Source organism: Mus musculus, chromosome 9 (genome assembly GCF_000001635.26).
Source record: "Mus musculus strain C57BL/6J chromosome 9, GRCm38.p6 C57BL/6J".
In the NCBI taxonomy this organism is placed as follows: domain Eukaryota; kingdom Metazoa; phylum Chordata; class Mammalia; order Rodentia; family Muridae; genus Mus; species Mus musculus.
The window spans coordinates 75,951,986-75,966,270 of NC_000075.6; the positions used below are offsets into that span (position 1 = coordinate 75,951,986).

At 38.9% G+C, this 14,285-nt stretch overlaps 1 pseudogene; it reads left to right on the forward strand.

The window, feature by feature from the left end:
* Positions 1-12,203: 12,203 nt before the first annotated feature.
* Positions 12,204-12,500, forward strand: Gm34005 (annotated as a pseudogene).
* The last annotated feature ends 1,785 nt before the right edge of the window (positions 12,501-14,285 follow it).

Sequence of the window (14,285 nt, forward strand, 5' to 3'; positions counted from 1 at the left end):
CTCAGATTCAAATAGTCAAGCATTTTCCAGTCTCTACCTTCTCAATGCTGAGATCATAGGAATGTGATTGAATGCCTAGCTTGTTTCTTCTTCTTCTTTTTTTTTTTTAATAGGTTGAAAGAGTTTGAAGTTAGGTCTTCCTGATTGTAAGGTAAGCACTTTACTGATCTAAATCTACGCTTTTGTTTCTTCTATCTTCTACAACAGAAGTCTTTATGATTTGATTATTTTTTACTATTATAAGGAAGACAAAAGGGCCATCCCCATTAAAAGCAACTCACAGATTCAATGCAATCCAACACTATCTTTCACAGATCTTGCAAGGTCAATTCTCAACTTCATATGGTGGGGAAGAACTGGGTGAAGTAGACAGAATAGAAAGTGTCTTTGGATTATATTGTATGAGAAAAGACTAGATTTAATGAAAGGAAAAATGGAAATCTACATCTTTAATTTGTTCATTCTTACTATACCTCTTTTAAGTAAGAAAATCTTAAAATTTCTTTCTCTTTAACCTCATTTTATTAGAGTTTACTAATTATGCAAAAATAGAGTAAATTTATCTTTAATTGTCCTCAAAATGTATAAACCATCAAACAAGAATTATTCATACATTTATATATTTTAACTTTCCTATCCTTGAGGTTTGAGAAAACCTTGAAACAGAAGTTATATGATATTTGCTTCACTCAAATATTGACTATGATGTCACCTTTTTTTTGCCACTATAACAATGAGCTAACCTCCCTTGTGTCTAAGTTTATGAAATAAACACAGTCTAATGCCAAGAAATCCAAAAGCAGGAGTATTTGCCCACACATGTATTTAAAATCCTCAAAGGTAAGCAGTTTGGATTGTGTCTAGATTGTCTGTGTTAAGAAAATATTTCTTTCATTTTGACTCTTATATGGAAACTGCATAAATCCAAACATCTAGAAAACTGGGGTATTTCGGCGAACACAATTTCAGAAATTTTTGAAAGAATCAGTGTAAGCTAATTCTGAATATTTTAAGTACTGCAAAGATTGTATTCAATATTACAGTCTGTGCTGCCCTTGAACGGACAGTTTTCAGTTTACATAAAGTGAAGGGGGTGCTTGGAAATCAGCTATGGAGCAGGAGTGAGGAAAGAGGAGAAATTTGGACAGCACAGTGGCTATCAGCACTTCCTAAATACAGAACTGTTTAATGAGCTGACCATTGGCAGACTGGCAGGGGTGTTGAGAAGCTGGAGGTCTGTACTTGATTAGCCACGCTGCTTTTCACAGTGCCATGTCTCATGAAGTAGCAGGAATAAGGCAGAAGGAGCAGTTGCTGTACCTCACTAGAGTCAGGACGATACAGCAGCTGACTTAGATAACAACTTGCCATCTATGTATCTTTATATGCTTTCATACTGCACATTTATAAATATTTATTTTGTGATATACCAAATTTTACTTTAGTGATCCATTTAGGATGATATTGGCTTTGGGCTGCCTCTATTATGTTGAGATATGTACTCAGTATCCCTACTCTTTCCAGTACTTCTATCATAAATTGAATATTGGATTTTATTAAAAGACTTTTCACATCTAACGAGAGGATCTTGTGTTTTTTAATCCTTTAGAATTTATATGGTAGATTATATTTATTATTTTCCATAAGTCAAGCCATCCCTGCATCTCTGGGATAAAGCCAACTTGACCATGATGGATAATATTTTTTATTTTAAACTTAATTCGCATATATTTTACTGAGAATTTTTACATCTATAGTCATCATGGATTTTAGCCTATAATTTTCTTCCTTTATTTTTATTTACTTCTTTAAAATTTATTGGTTCTTAGTCTAGTTTTGGCATCTGGACAGTACAGACCTCATGAAGGATTATTTGAAAAAAATCCTTTCGTTTTTGATTTTGAGGAATAGCTTGAAGAGTGTTAGTGTTAACTTTTTGTTGGAATTCTGGTAGAATTCTACACTGGATACATCTGGGACTGGTTGGTTTTTTGTTTTGTTGGATTTTTTGTTGTTGTTGTTATTTTTTAACTTGAGAGATTTTTAATAATGTCTTCTCTAGATCAACTCCCCATTTTCCTTCCTTTTCCTAGCTTGTTAGTTTGCTATATGCTAGATTTCAATTATTCTTCCCAGATTGTCTTGGGACTCCCTATGTCACCTAGGTCAGTTTCATCAGTAGTCTTGCCTCAGCCTCCTAAGTGTTGGGTGTTTATGTTCCCATGCATTTTATGTTTTATACTAGTTACTTTAAAGATTATATGTATATACATAACTGTTCACATTATATTGAATATCAATATTCAGTAGAACATGGAAACATGACTATATGAATTTCCTTTATTTATGTGATAAATATCTTATTTAATATACAACCTACTTGTAGGAGAACACTACTTCCATGTAGCTATATATCATCCCTGACTCTTACAACTTTTTAGGCCCCTTTCCCCAATGATCCCCAAGTCTTGAGACTCCTCCATGTGATAAAGATGACCCATTTAAGGTTTCTTTTATTCCCTGCACCTTGTCCAGTCATAGGTCTCTATATTAATATACATTGACTTTAGAAAGACATGTCTATGATGAAGGCTGAAAGCTACACTAATCTATGGATATAATAATAAATTACTAGAAGTCAGTTTAATACTATGAACATTTATTTGAATAATAGTAGTAAGTTCTCCCCTAAAGTATATAACCTATCTAGCCACAGGTTCTTGGCCCTAAAAATATTGCCAAATGTGGATTTTTGTCTTGCAGAACAGGCCTTATATCCAATCACACATGACATTTGTGGTAGTATTGCACTAGCAGGCCAGGGTTCTCATGTGGCTCTAAAATTAACAGTTGGACAATATCGAATATTAATTTGTTTTTCAGTAGTATGCATAGCATATTCTAGCACTATAAAACCTATCTGGAACGGGTGAACCTTCCACTGAGTACCAGCTTGATATCGTCACGTCCTATCACTTAAGTATGTCATCGCCTCAGCGTTAGGGTTTTACCCTCAAATTTTGCAGGATTAACAAGACATTGACAACAGTTTTACATAGATCTTGTTTGGATAGTCATAGTTCCTGTGAGTGAACATCAATGCTTTGAAGATAGTTTGTACCACACTCTCTCCTTGTTCTGGCTCTTATGTTTTTTTCTGTGACTTCTTTTCCAATGTTCCCTGAACCTTGGATGGAGTAATATAAACACTCCATTTACGTCTCGGCAGACAAAGGTCATTTATTCTAGGTCCTTCAAACAATTATGAGTCATTACATGACTCACATGAGTTCAACTCTGACTCACTACAAAGAGACATTTGTTTGACCATAGCTGAGAGAAGTAGTAATCTATGGGCATAAACACAATCATGTAGAACACAGTTTAATTAGTACACCATGTTCGTTTAGCAAAACAACATAAATAGTTTTCCAAGTAAGAAATATGCCTCCATAGCAGGTCTCAAAACCAATCATAAAGTGGTTGGTGACCCCCATAACAGAAGTACCACTGTTTACCCATGGATACATCTTGCTCAGTAGGACAGTAATATTGCACAGAGATCTCATACTTGAGTGAGAGAGAGGATGATTTTTTTCTACCCTATCAGACTGCATGTCACCTCAGACACTATGAAAGCTAGCTACCAGGGAGGTAGCCTCAAGCTCAGTTCCAGCTTGATTTCTTGCTGTCTTGTTATTGATGTTTGTTGATGATCTTTTACCATGAGTATCATGATACAAGTAACTGTGAATCATTTACTGGACATTCTGATGGTTATAAAACTCTGGGTTTAAAAAAAAAACAACTCTGGGTTTTGCTTTGTTTAAATTTTACAAGGTTAATTAATATTTTTGACTTATCAGGCAATTGACCAAATTTGGCCCAGGACACATGCATCAGCTTTTTTCTGCTTTCTTTTCTTTCTCCTTCCCTTCCTTCCTTCCTTCCTTCCTTCCTTCCTTCCTTCCTTCCTTCCTTCCTTCCTTCCTTTCTTCCTTCCTCCCTCCCTCCCTCCCTTCTTCCCTCCATTTCTCCCTCCTTTCTCTCTCTCTCTTCCTTCCTCTTTCTTTCTTTCTTTCTTTCTTTCTTTCTTTCTTTCTTTCTTTCCTTCCTTCCTCTCTCTCTCTCTCTCTCTCTCTCTCTCTCTCTCTCTCTCTCTCTCTCTCTCTCCCTCTTTCTTCCTTCTTTCTTGTTTTTGCCATCCTGGTAATGAATTTAAGGAATTTGCAATGTGCAAGTGATTCTAGGAGTTAAAAAGTACTTTCTTAAACTTGCTTTTGAGTTCTTCCAGTTCCATTATTTCCTTGATATTCTGTTTCCCAAAGGCTCACTTGTTTATTGGTTTGTTTGTTAAATGGAAACTGTCCATTTCTGTTACTGTGCTTTGCCTAAGGCTCTGAGACCATGTACAAGTAGAGGAGAAAAGAAGGAATGGTGTTATTTCTGCTCTTTTGAAGACCAGTATCTCCATTAGAGAGATATTTCTCTGTATAGAACTTTGGACTCAGCTGATTCTCAAACCTGGCCTCTACTGCTGTTGCAGTTACTACCAAAGAGCTGCCTAGATAAGACAAAAGAGAAAACAGAACAGAAACCATAGTAACACTTGGGAAATTCCCTCTGCTCTGCCAGTTTCCCTCTCTGGTTCTTGTTCAGGGTTAAGGTGGGTCTCTGTGTTTGGTTTGAGACCCAGGGAAAAGGGACTGAGGTGCACATTTTACAAAAAAATGCAGACCTGTCCTCCAGGTTCTCCCAGCATCCCTCAGTCACTACCTGGCATACCCTGCTCCCAAACCCTGAACTTTTCATCCTGAGGGCTGACCTGGCCTTCCCCCGGAGGCTATTCCCTATATAATCCAGACATTTTTGGTTTTCTTCTTTCTTTCTTTATTCTTCCTCCTCTCTCCTCTCTCCTCTCTCCTCTCTCTTCTCTCCTCTCTCCTCTCTCCTCCCTCCTCCGCCTCCTCCTTCTTTTTCTTCTCCTCCTCCTCCTCCCTCTCCTTCTCTGTCTCCTCCTCCTCTTTCTTCTTCTCCTTCTTCCCTTTCCTCCTCTCCCTCCCCTCCTCCTCCTCCTCCTCCTCCTCCTCCTCCTCCTCCTCCTCCTTCTTCTTCTTCTTCTCCTCCTCCTTCTCCTCCTCCTTCTCCTGTCCTCCTCTTCTCCCTTCCTCTCCTCTTCCTCTCCTCTCTCTCCCTCTCCTCCCTCTCTTCTCTCCTTCTCCTTCTCCTCCCCTAAACCTCCTCCCTCCTCCTCCTCCTTTGCTCTTTTTCTCTTTCTCTTTCCCCTCCCTCCACTCTCCACATGATGTCTTCCCTGGCCTCAGTCAACTTCCCAATAAACCTGGCTTTAATTTTTTCTTTCTTTTTTTTTTTTAAATTGAATATTTCCTTTATTTACATTTCAAATGTTATTCCCTTTCCCGGTTCCACTCCCCCTCCCTGGAAACCCTCTATCCCATCTCCCCTCCCCCTGTTTCTATGAGGGTGTCCCCTGACCTACCCACCCACTCCTACCACCCCTCCCTGGCATTCCCTTACACTGGGGCATGGAGCCTTCACAGGACCAAGGCCTCTCCCATTGTTGCCAGTCAAGGCCATCCTCTGCTACACGTGCAGCTGGAGCCATGGGTCCCTTCATGTGTACTCTTTGGTTGATGGTTTAGTCCCTGGGAACTCTGGGGCATCTGATTGGTTGAATTGTTGTTCTTCCTATGGATTTGCAAACCCCTTCAGTCCTTTTTCTAACTCCTCCATTGGGGACTCCATGCTCAGTCCAATGGTTGGCTGCAAGCATCCACCTCTGTATTTGTCAGGCCCTGGCAGAGTCTTTCAGGAAACAAATATATCAGGCTCCTGTCAGCAAGCACTTTTTGGCATCCACAATAGTGTCTGGGTTTGGTGACTGTGTGTGGGATGAATCCCCAGGTGGGGCAGTCTCTGGATGGCCTTTCCTTCAGTCCCTGCTCAATACTTTGTCTCCCTATTTGCTCCTATGAGTATTTTGTTCTAAAAAGGACCGAAGCACCCACACTTTGGTCTTCCTTCTTCTTGAGCTTCATGTGGTCTGTGAATTGTATCTTGGGTATTTCGAGCTTTCAGTCTAATATCCACTTAACAGTGAGTGCATACCATGTGGGTTCTTTTATGATTGGGTTACCTCACTGAAGGTGATATTTTCTAGTTTTATCCATTTGCATAAGAGTTTCATGAATTCATTGCTTTTAATAGCAGAGTAGTACTCCATTGTGTCAATGTACCACATTTTCTGTATCTATTCCTCTGTTGGGGGACATGTGGGTTCTTCCCAGTTTCTGACTATTATAAATAAGGCTGCTATGAATATAGTGGAGCATGTGTCCTTGTTATATGTTGGAGAATCTTTTGGGTATATGCCCAGGAGTGGTAGAGCTGGGTCCTTAGGTAATATCTGGCTTGAATTGGCCCATTTCACTGATGGAGGAAAAAAAAAAAAAGATCCCTCTTGTGCAGCGTACTGTAAGTTCAGCAGACCTGTGTCCTGTTTCCTGGCTGGCCAGCAGCTGCCCTGGAGTGCTTTGTTCAGCTTGCTTTCTTGTATAACCCAGAGCCTCCTTCCAGAGGCAGCGCAGCACACAGTAGGCTGGATTCCTCTCACATCAAGCATTAATCAAGCAAATATCCCATAGACAGGCTCACAGGCCAACCAAGTGGTGACATTTTCACAATTGAGGTTCCCTATTCACAGGTCACTCCCATTTGTGTTGACAAAAAGTAATCAGCACCCTGTTGCTCTGGTATTTATTCTGTACTAAGTTTAGATTAAGTAATACTAGAAACAGCAACAACAACAGTGTTGACTTGCCACATTGGATCCTTATTTTGGTGTCTGCCCTTTGTCTTTACCGCGTACTTCTCTAAGTATTCATTATACTGTCCGTTCAGTCTGTGCAGAGCTTATGTTCATGCTTGGTGACAGGGACAGTCTCTCTCGTGTCCATCTTATTTAAAACCATAATCTGTTTTGGAATTCTTAAAAAATAAACAATCCAAGCTGACTTTGGATTTGCTTAAAAGAGGCAAATCTCCTTAAAGATGTTCTGAAGTAACTTGCTGAATTAGTGGGTGTTGAAGGCTGGGACTAGAGGCCACATGAGGACTGATGCCATTAATCCTGTGACAGAAACTTCTTGATCATGGGACAGCTGTCAATGACATTAACTGGCAAAGGAGACACTGCTGTCAGCAAGGATTTCCCTCCAAAGTCAGAGCTCAAAGCAGTATTCATTTTAACCCCAAATGCTAATTTGCTACAGCAATTGTCTTGAAAATTAGTTTTTCGTAGGTGAGTGCAGTTTGAGCACAGGACAATCACATATCTGGTGTTTTGTTTTCTAAGTTGAAAGCCTGTGGAAACATATTTTATGGATTGTACTTCATGAAGAAAATGTTTCTAGCATAACAGTATTCAAAGGCTGCTGGCCAGCCAGGAAACAGGACACAGGTCTGCTGAACTTACAGTACGTTGCACAAGATGAAACAAACTATGATATAAAGCCTGAAGAAATACATTTTATGGATTATACTCCATGAAGAGAATGCTTCTAGCATAACAGGGCATTCAAAAGGAGTTAGTCAGCCAGAAAACATGCATGACATATGTCTGTTGAATTTACACTATCTTGCTTTATTTGTTAATAATACCCAGAATTAGTATAACGGTGTGGCATGTAAGTTCTTTTGTGTAGCATTGCTTGGAAACATTTAGAGAAAACACTACAAACATACCATCCTCAGTATGTGACTTCAGATTCGTAATGCCACATTTTCTTTCTTCCCACCAAGGAAGGACAAACTCGATTCTTTCCGCCCAGGTCATTTTAGCCTTAGTGTGTAGTGGTTAAAGATGCAAGCCTTGGGGAAGGAAGCCAGCTCTACAGATCATGCAGTTTGTACTTCACAACACTTACTCTGAAGTGGAAACACATGCTTTCTTCCCTTGCAGCCAGCCACTAAGTAGCTTTGCCTCTCTTACCCAGCTTAGTGACCTGGAGGCTCCTTATCTTTGAAATGCAGATAAGGCTGGGAGCTCCAAGTCTGAGAAATTACTGAAGGGACTCAGTGGAGGGCACAAAGCCTGCTACAGAAGAGACATTTGGTAAATTTCAGTTACACTTAGTTTTGTTAACACTGTAAAGCTGGTCAATGAAATATATCTATTTCATCTTCCAAACTTTTCAAAGTTGTTTGTGATTTTGAGTGAGATAAATAGTAGCTGTTTACAATGAATGCATCTTTAGTGATTAGCAATCCTCTCGCTCTTGGTAAATGATTAGAAAATTGAACAGCTTTACATTTAAGGCATTCCTTCATTCTGCTTCTTCAGGGTCTTAACAGTTGATTAGAATCTGGGATATGTCTCCTAGATCTCCTTTAAGTTTATCTTAAAACACACTGCACAACGCTCTTCAGAGTTAAGAATTTAGGGCAAAGGTTAATGGGAACTCAGCTCCTGACTTTAATGACCTTGGTTTTTGTTTTGTTTTTTTTTTTTTTTACATAATGTAGAAAAGTTCAAACTTTTGAAAAAAATTCTGGAAAAAAATTGGGAGTATTTCTTGGCTTCCACATAAAATGCTTTAAAGAAGAAATGGTTGCGGGGACACAACAGTCTCCTGTCATGTCTAGAGCAAGGTCCAGAAAATGTTTTCAAGACTTTGGAAATGTTTGAATAGTACTGCTTTCTGAACTGCCTGCTAGGCATGCACAATGATTCATTTCCTTTATGTAGAAACCAAACCTTTAAGATGATAGGTCAGAGAAGGTGATTTGAATTATATTGCTTTGGAAAAAAAAAAATCCGAGTGAGGCCTTTATGCTCTGTTAGTTACACAACACTAAAGTAAAACAAATGAGTCCTGCTGTAAACGATAATTTATGGCTTGTTCTTTCATAATAAAAAAGTTGAAACTATAATCTTTATAAGGTTTCAACATGCCGTATGTAGTATGTAATACTACATACTATTTACTACATACTGTTTCCCTATGCTAAGAAGTGAGAAAAGAGAATGTAATTGCTTTTGCTCAAGGGCACAGGAACAGTACCAACCCTGACAGTTACCCTGGGTATTTTCCAAAGAACAGTTACTGATCTCTGACACTTCGAGTGTGGTTTTCCATTCAGAGGTTAACCGATTCCTGAGTATCCCAAGCTTTTAATTCCTGAAACATGATCCTGTTGGCATGCACAGGTCTGCTAATAGTTTTGGTTCTCTTTGTAAGACTATGACATGGTTAGGCTATGGTGGTTCTTTTTGGTTTTTAGCATGGAGCTTGCATCCGTGCTTGATTCAGAACCAAATCAACCGACTAAACAAACAAAGCAAAATGGTTTATGAAAGTGTATTCCTAGGGGGCGAAATCTGTGAGAAGAGAAGTTATGAGCCAGAGATGCCTTGCTCAGCCTGTTTCTGTTATTTCATTCTTGGAAGTGTATGCTTTAGGCAAAAGAGCTGGGTTTTATGTAGCTATTGTTGAGGCAATATATGGTCCTTACTGTAGGTGTTAATAGTCTGACTAATAATTTTCCAATCTACCCAACTTCATAGTAGATATATTATATTACATTATTACATATTTATTATGTCTTTTAATAAAATGTAACAGAGCTCAGAAAAACAAACGTTTTAATTTAATAGCACATCTTACCTATTTTACTTTAAGAAATTTTAGGATAGGTTACAGTGAGGATTTTAAACAATGATCTAAATATATTCCTCTTATAACTAGTTCAGTTAACATGAAAGTATTTTTTTCATCAATGCTGAGATTTGAGGCAAATGACTTTACAGTATTGTTTGAATTCTAATTGCAAACCCAAAGGGATGTCCCAGGAAAAATGAAAGTAAAGATTTGGACTGGCCTTGGAAGAGGGAAGCCATGCTATACCTGGGAAGTCCCTGCAAAGTTATAGTATCAGGAAAATGGTAGACAGTGTGCTTAGGAACTTGTCAAGACACTTGGCCCAGCTTCTGAATCTCCTCCCAAGTCTCTTGCTCTCCCTCTCCCTTCCCCACTTCTCTCTGAGGCAGGGTCTTGTTCTTAGTGCTGGCTAGTCTTAACTCACTATGTAGACCAAACTAAAATGCTTGTTTTTAATATTTTAAAATTTAATTTGTGTGTGTGTTCACATGTGTGCCTGAATATATGCATGTATGCACATGTGTGTACGAGCCAATGAGGAACAGAAGTGTCAGATGCTCAGAACTATAGTTACAGAGGGGATGAGCCACATGTGAGCACTAATGAACTGTACTCAGTTCTCTGCAAGAGCAGCCAGTGCTCTTAATTTCTGAGACATCTCTCCAACCTCTCCCCCAAACCTAATATTCCCCAATAAGCTATAATTCTACTGAAATATTAATGTTTAAAATAGAAAGGAATGGCCTTAGAAGAAACTGAGTGTGTTCTGGTTAGCATGTCTTTAGCTACAGGACTTTGTATTAAAATCACGTTGTTTAATATGATTGCTAAGCATACCCCTCAAGTTCTTTTTAAACAGATATTTGTCAGCTTCTAAAATACCAATCAGCAAAAATGTTGCTTGAAAACAAATTCAGTGTTTTCATATATTATTGAGATACAGGTCTACCTCTGTCGTATTGGTATTCAAAAATATAGAGCGGGACATTTTTATTGGAGATTTAAATATTTCCATTTGTCTCATTCATGTTCTTGTATTAACTTGTCCTAATCTCTGTTTCTGTCACCATCTCTTGCTGTTTCCCTGTCCCCCTCTCCCTCCTGAGATATAAGAAGCAGATGCCACAGAGTGAAGATTAGCTTAGTGAATAGAGAAGCTAAGCAAATTCAGGGTGGTCAAGATGTCTGTGACTGAGCTTGAAACAAATGCTTAGTCATGGTCATTTTAAGATGACTACAGCCTGGCCAGTAGTTAGAGTGCATCTTATGATTCACTAGAGGCTTAATTAATCCTTGCCCAGATTATGGGCCAACAGAAATAGTCAAATAATATGTGTTATGTGTGTTGATAAGTATATTTATTTCAAAGCAGTATACAGTTAAATCAAAATACTTGGTTATTTAAAAAATATAAACTCTTATTTTATAAAGTTTTAATACTGTTTATTATTTATACAAGTAATTTGTCTTTTAGTTCCAGTGAGTTCTATCTTGTGAGATGGCTTCATCCCAAATCAGAAAGTGGTTGGCTAATTACCCCCATAATATTTGTGTCCATATTGTACCAATGGGCCTATCTTGTCAGGACAATCATTATTGTAGCTCTCAGGGTTCACAAGTGGGCAATGCTATGGATTATTTTTATCATCCAATAGTGCACAAAAGACCTTCCAGAACTATGACAACTATCTAATAGAGATAAAGCTTCCACGTCAGCACCAATTCTATGTCCCATGGCTCTTACATGTGGTATATTCAGAAATAAAATATTATAATCAAGCTCTAGAGGGTCTTCAAAAACAATGTCAATGGCTGGTAATGCCCTATGGAGTCTCACTGGCCAATTACTCATACACCTGACACTGGGCTTCTTGATAGCCTTTCTAAAAGAAGCATTGTCTCTCATTTATAGGCTATATGTATATATTTTCAAAAGCCTTTAAAATAGTAGGTTTCTACATGGCTTTTTTAGACAACCTACTGCTTAACTGTGCTAAATAGACATGGTATTCACCTGATGTTTATTATCTTACAGTTTCCTCCCATAAATGCCTGTTAATTAAGTGTGGGGAGCGGGTGTGGTGGTAGTCCCAAGATGGTGCCCGGGACCGCAGCCAAGTCTTAATGACTTGCTCCTGACTTCCTCATACACCCAAAAATAAGCCACATCCATTGTGAGAACTGCACAGGCGCACCATGAGGCAAGATCAGGCCATTTGACGAAGGCCAATGAACTGAGATTACGTGGACTGGGCTGATGAGGCGTGGTTGAGGGGTTATATAAGGGATTGCGATTGGGGGCTAGGGGAGATCCCTGCTTGCATGTTGAAAGGTTCCTGAATAAACTGCTTTGAGAAGAATGCTGTGTCGTTGCTCTTTTCTGCTGGTTGGAGACAGAAGTGACAATTAAGACTCACTATTATTCAAGGTCTGGAGAAAAAGAGATGTGGGCTGCTCAGACTTAACTGGGGCATACATATTATACCCCATCTCCTCAGGACTCTGGTGTCATCATAGAAGAAGATGTACAAAAAGAATAAATTATTATCTTCTGATGGTCATGAATTTATTGTAAAAAGAGAACTCGCATTAACATCAGGAACAATAAAGGCCATGTTGAGTGGTCCAGGTCAGTTTGCCGAGAATGAAACCAATGAGGTCAATTTTAGAGAGATCCTCTCATATGTGCTATCAAAAGTGTGCATGCATTTTGCCTACACGGTCCGCTATGCTAACAGCTCCACTGAAATTCCCGAATTTCCAATTGCACCTGAAATTGCACTGGAAATGCTGATGGCCGTGAACTTCCTAGATTGTTAAATAAAATAAATTATAATAAACGTTTATTTTTCAGTACTTAATACCTGTAGTTCAGTTAGTAATTTTTCACATATAGCATGCTACCTGTATAAAATTGAACTTTAAAATTAATCGCTGAGCAGATTCCTTCTGTCATTTGCATAGCAGAGTTGAAATTTATTTGCTATATCAACAAATTAAGGATGTTTCACAATCCAATAAATAAATAAATAATGCCAGTTTAAAAAATAAAAAGAGTAAGATCAGCACTTCTGAGAATATGTTTTATGGACAAGACAGGGCATGGGATATGTTAATTGACAGCATCTGGAGTATATGTGTAATCCCTGCAAAAGAGAAAAATCCCTGCATAGATGAGGAAAGGCTTTCAAAGTACCACTATAGTTGAGGCTCTATTGGCTACTGATGGCCACTGGGAGAGGGAGTACACCAGTTTTCTTTAGAGAATGCAAGCCACTGAGAAGCCAATGTTCCGGATGATGGCCAGATGCCTACTTACATCCTGTTATCACAAAGTGGGGAGAATATGGGAAGAGCAGGAGGGGAAAGAGTTAGGAACTCTTTGTCCAGAGCATAATAGAAAGAAGCAAGCTAAGGACTGGGGACTTGCCCCAATGAAGAAACCAGAGAAATACCCAGGGAGCTGAAAGAGACTGAAGCCCCATAGAAGAACACCAATATGAACTAAGCAGTACACTCAGAGCTCCTTGGAACTATACCACCAATCAAAGAAAATACATTGTGGAACTTGTGGCTCTAGATATATTTGTAGCAGAGGATGGACTAGTCGGTCATCAATGGGAGTAGAAGCCCTTGGTCCTGTGAAGGCTCTATGCCCCAGTATAGGGGAATGCCAGGACCAGGAATGGGAGTGGGTGGGTTGGAGAGGTGGGGGAGGAGGGAGGGGATAGGGGATTTTTGGAGGGGAAACTAGGAAAGGGGGTAACATTTGAAATGTAAATAAAGAAAATATAATAATAATAATAATAATAATAATAATAATATAATAATAATAAAGGAATGGGGACTTGCTGATGAATGGGAAGTTTAAATTTAACCTCACACAGATGGAGTTATCTCCTGTCCCAAAACACTAGTTTGAGATAAAGTATGATTGAGAAAGAGGAAATCTGACAAAGAGAATCTCAGGGAATTATGAAACACTGTTAGTAGATTTGTTGCCTTCATGGGCATTAAGGTATCTAGGGGTTGTTAGTGGAGAAAATACCTTTACTGGAGAGAAAGATGTAAAATTCCATGCTGAAGTCTTCCAGCAACCTGAGTCAGGTTCTAGGGGAGACATGCGCCCATTAACAACATGTCAGGTTGCACAACATATAGTTTCCTCTATGTGGAGAAATAACTTTGAAGTTTGGCTCCAAAATCACATTGAATCTGGTTTAGAAACTTTAGTAAAATAATAAGTTATATAATATACCACGATGATGTTAAAGACGCGAGACATACTAAAGTGGGTGCTAATTCAACAAAAATTTCAATATAAGCAAATCAACTTCAAAGTGGTGTTCGTTGCCCTCCTTTGCCCTGTACCTGCATAGCGTGGTGCTTTGTCCCTAGGAAAGACAGTTAGTTTGGGTTTACCAGAGTGTTCTCTTGCAGGCTCTGTTGAAATGTATAAGAAGATGACTGGCCTTATGGCCTGGCACTTTAACTCATCCCAAACCTTGCTATGCTCACCATTTGGAGTCTGTCTTCTCCTTGTAATTTTGTCATCGCTTTGCCTCTTTGTCAGGATGTGAAACATCCTCAGCTCATCCTTTGTAC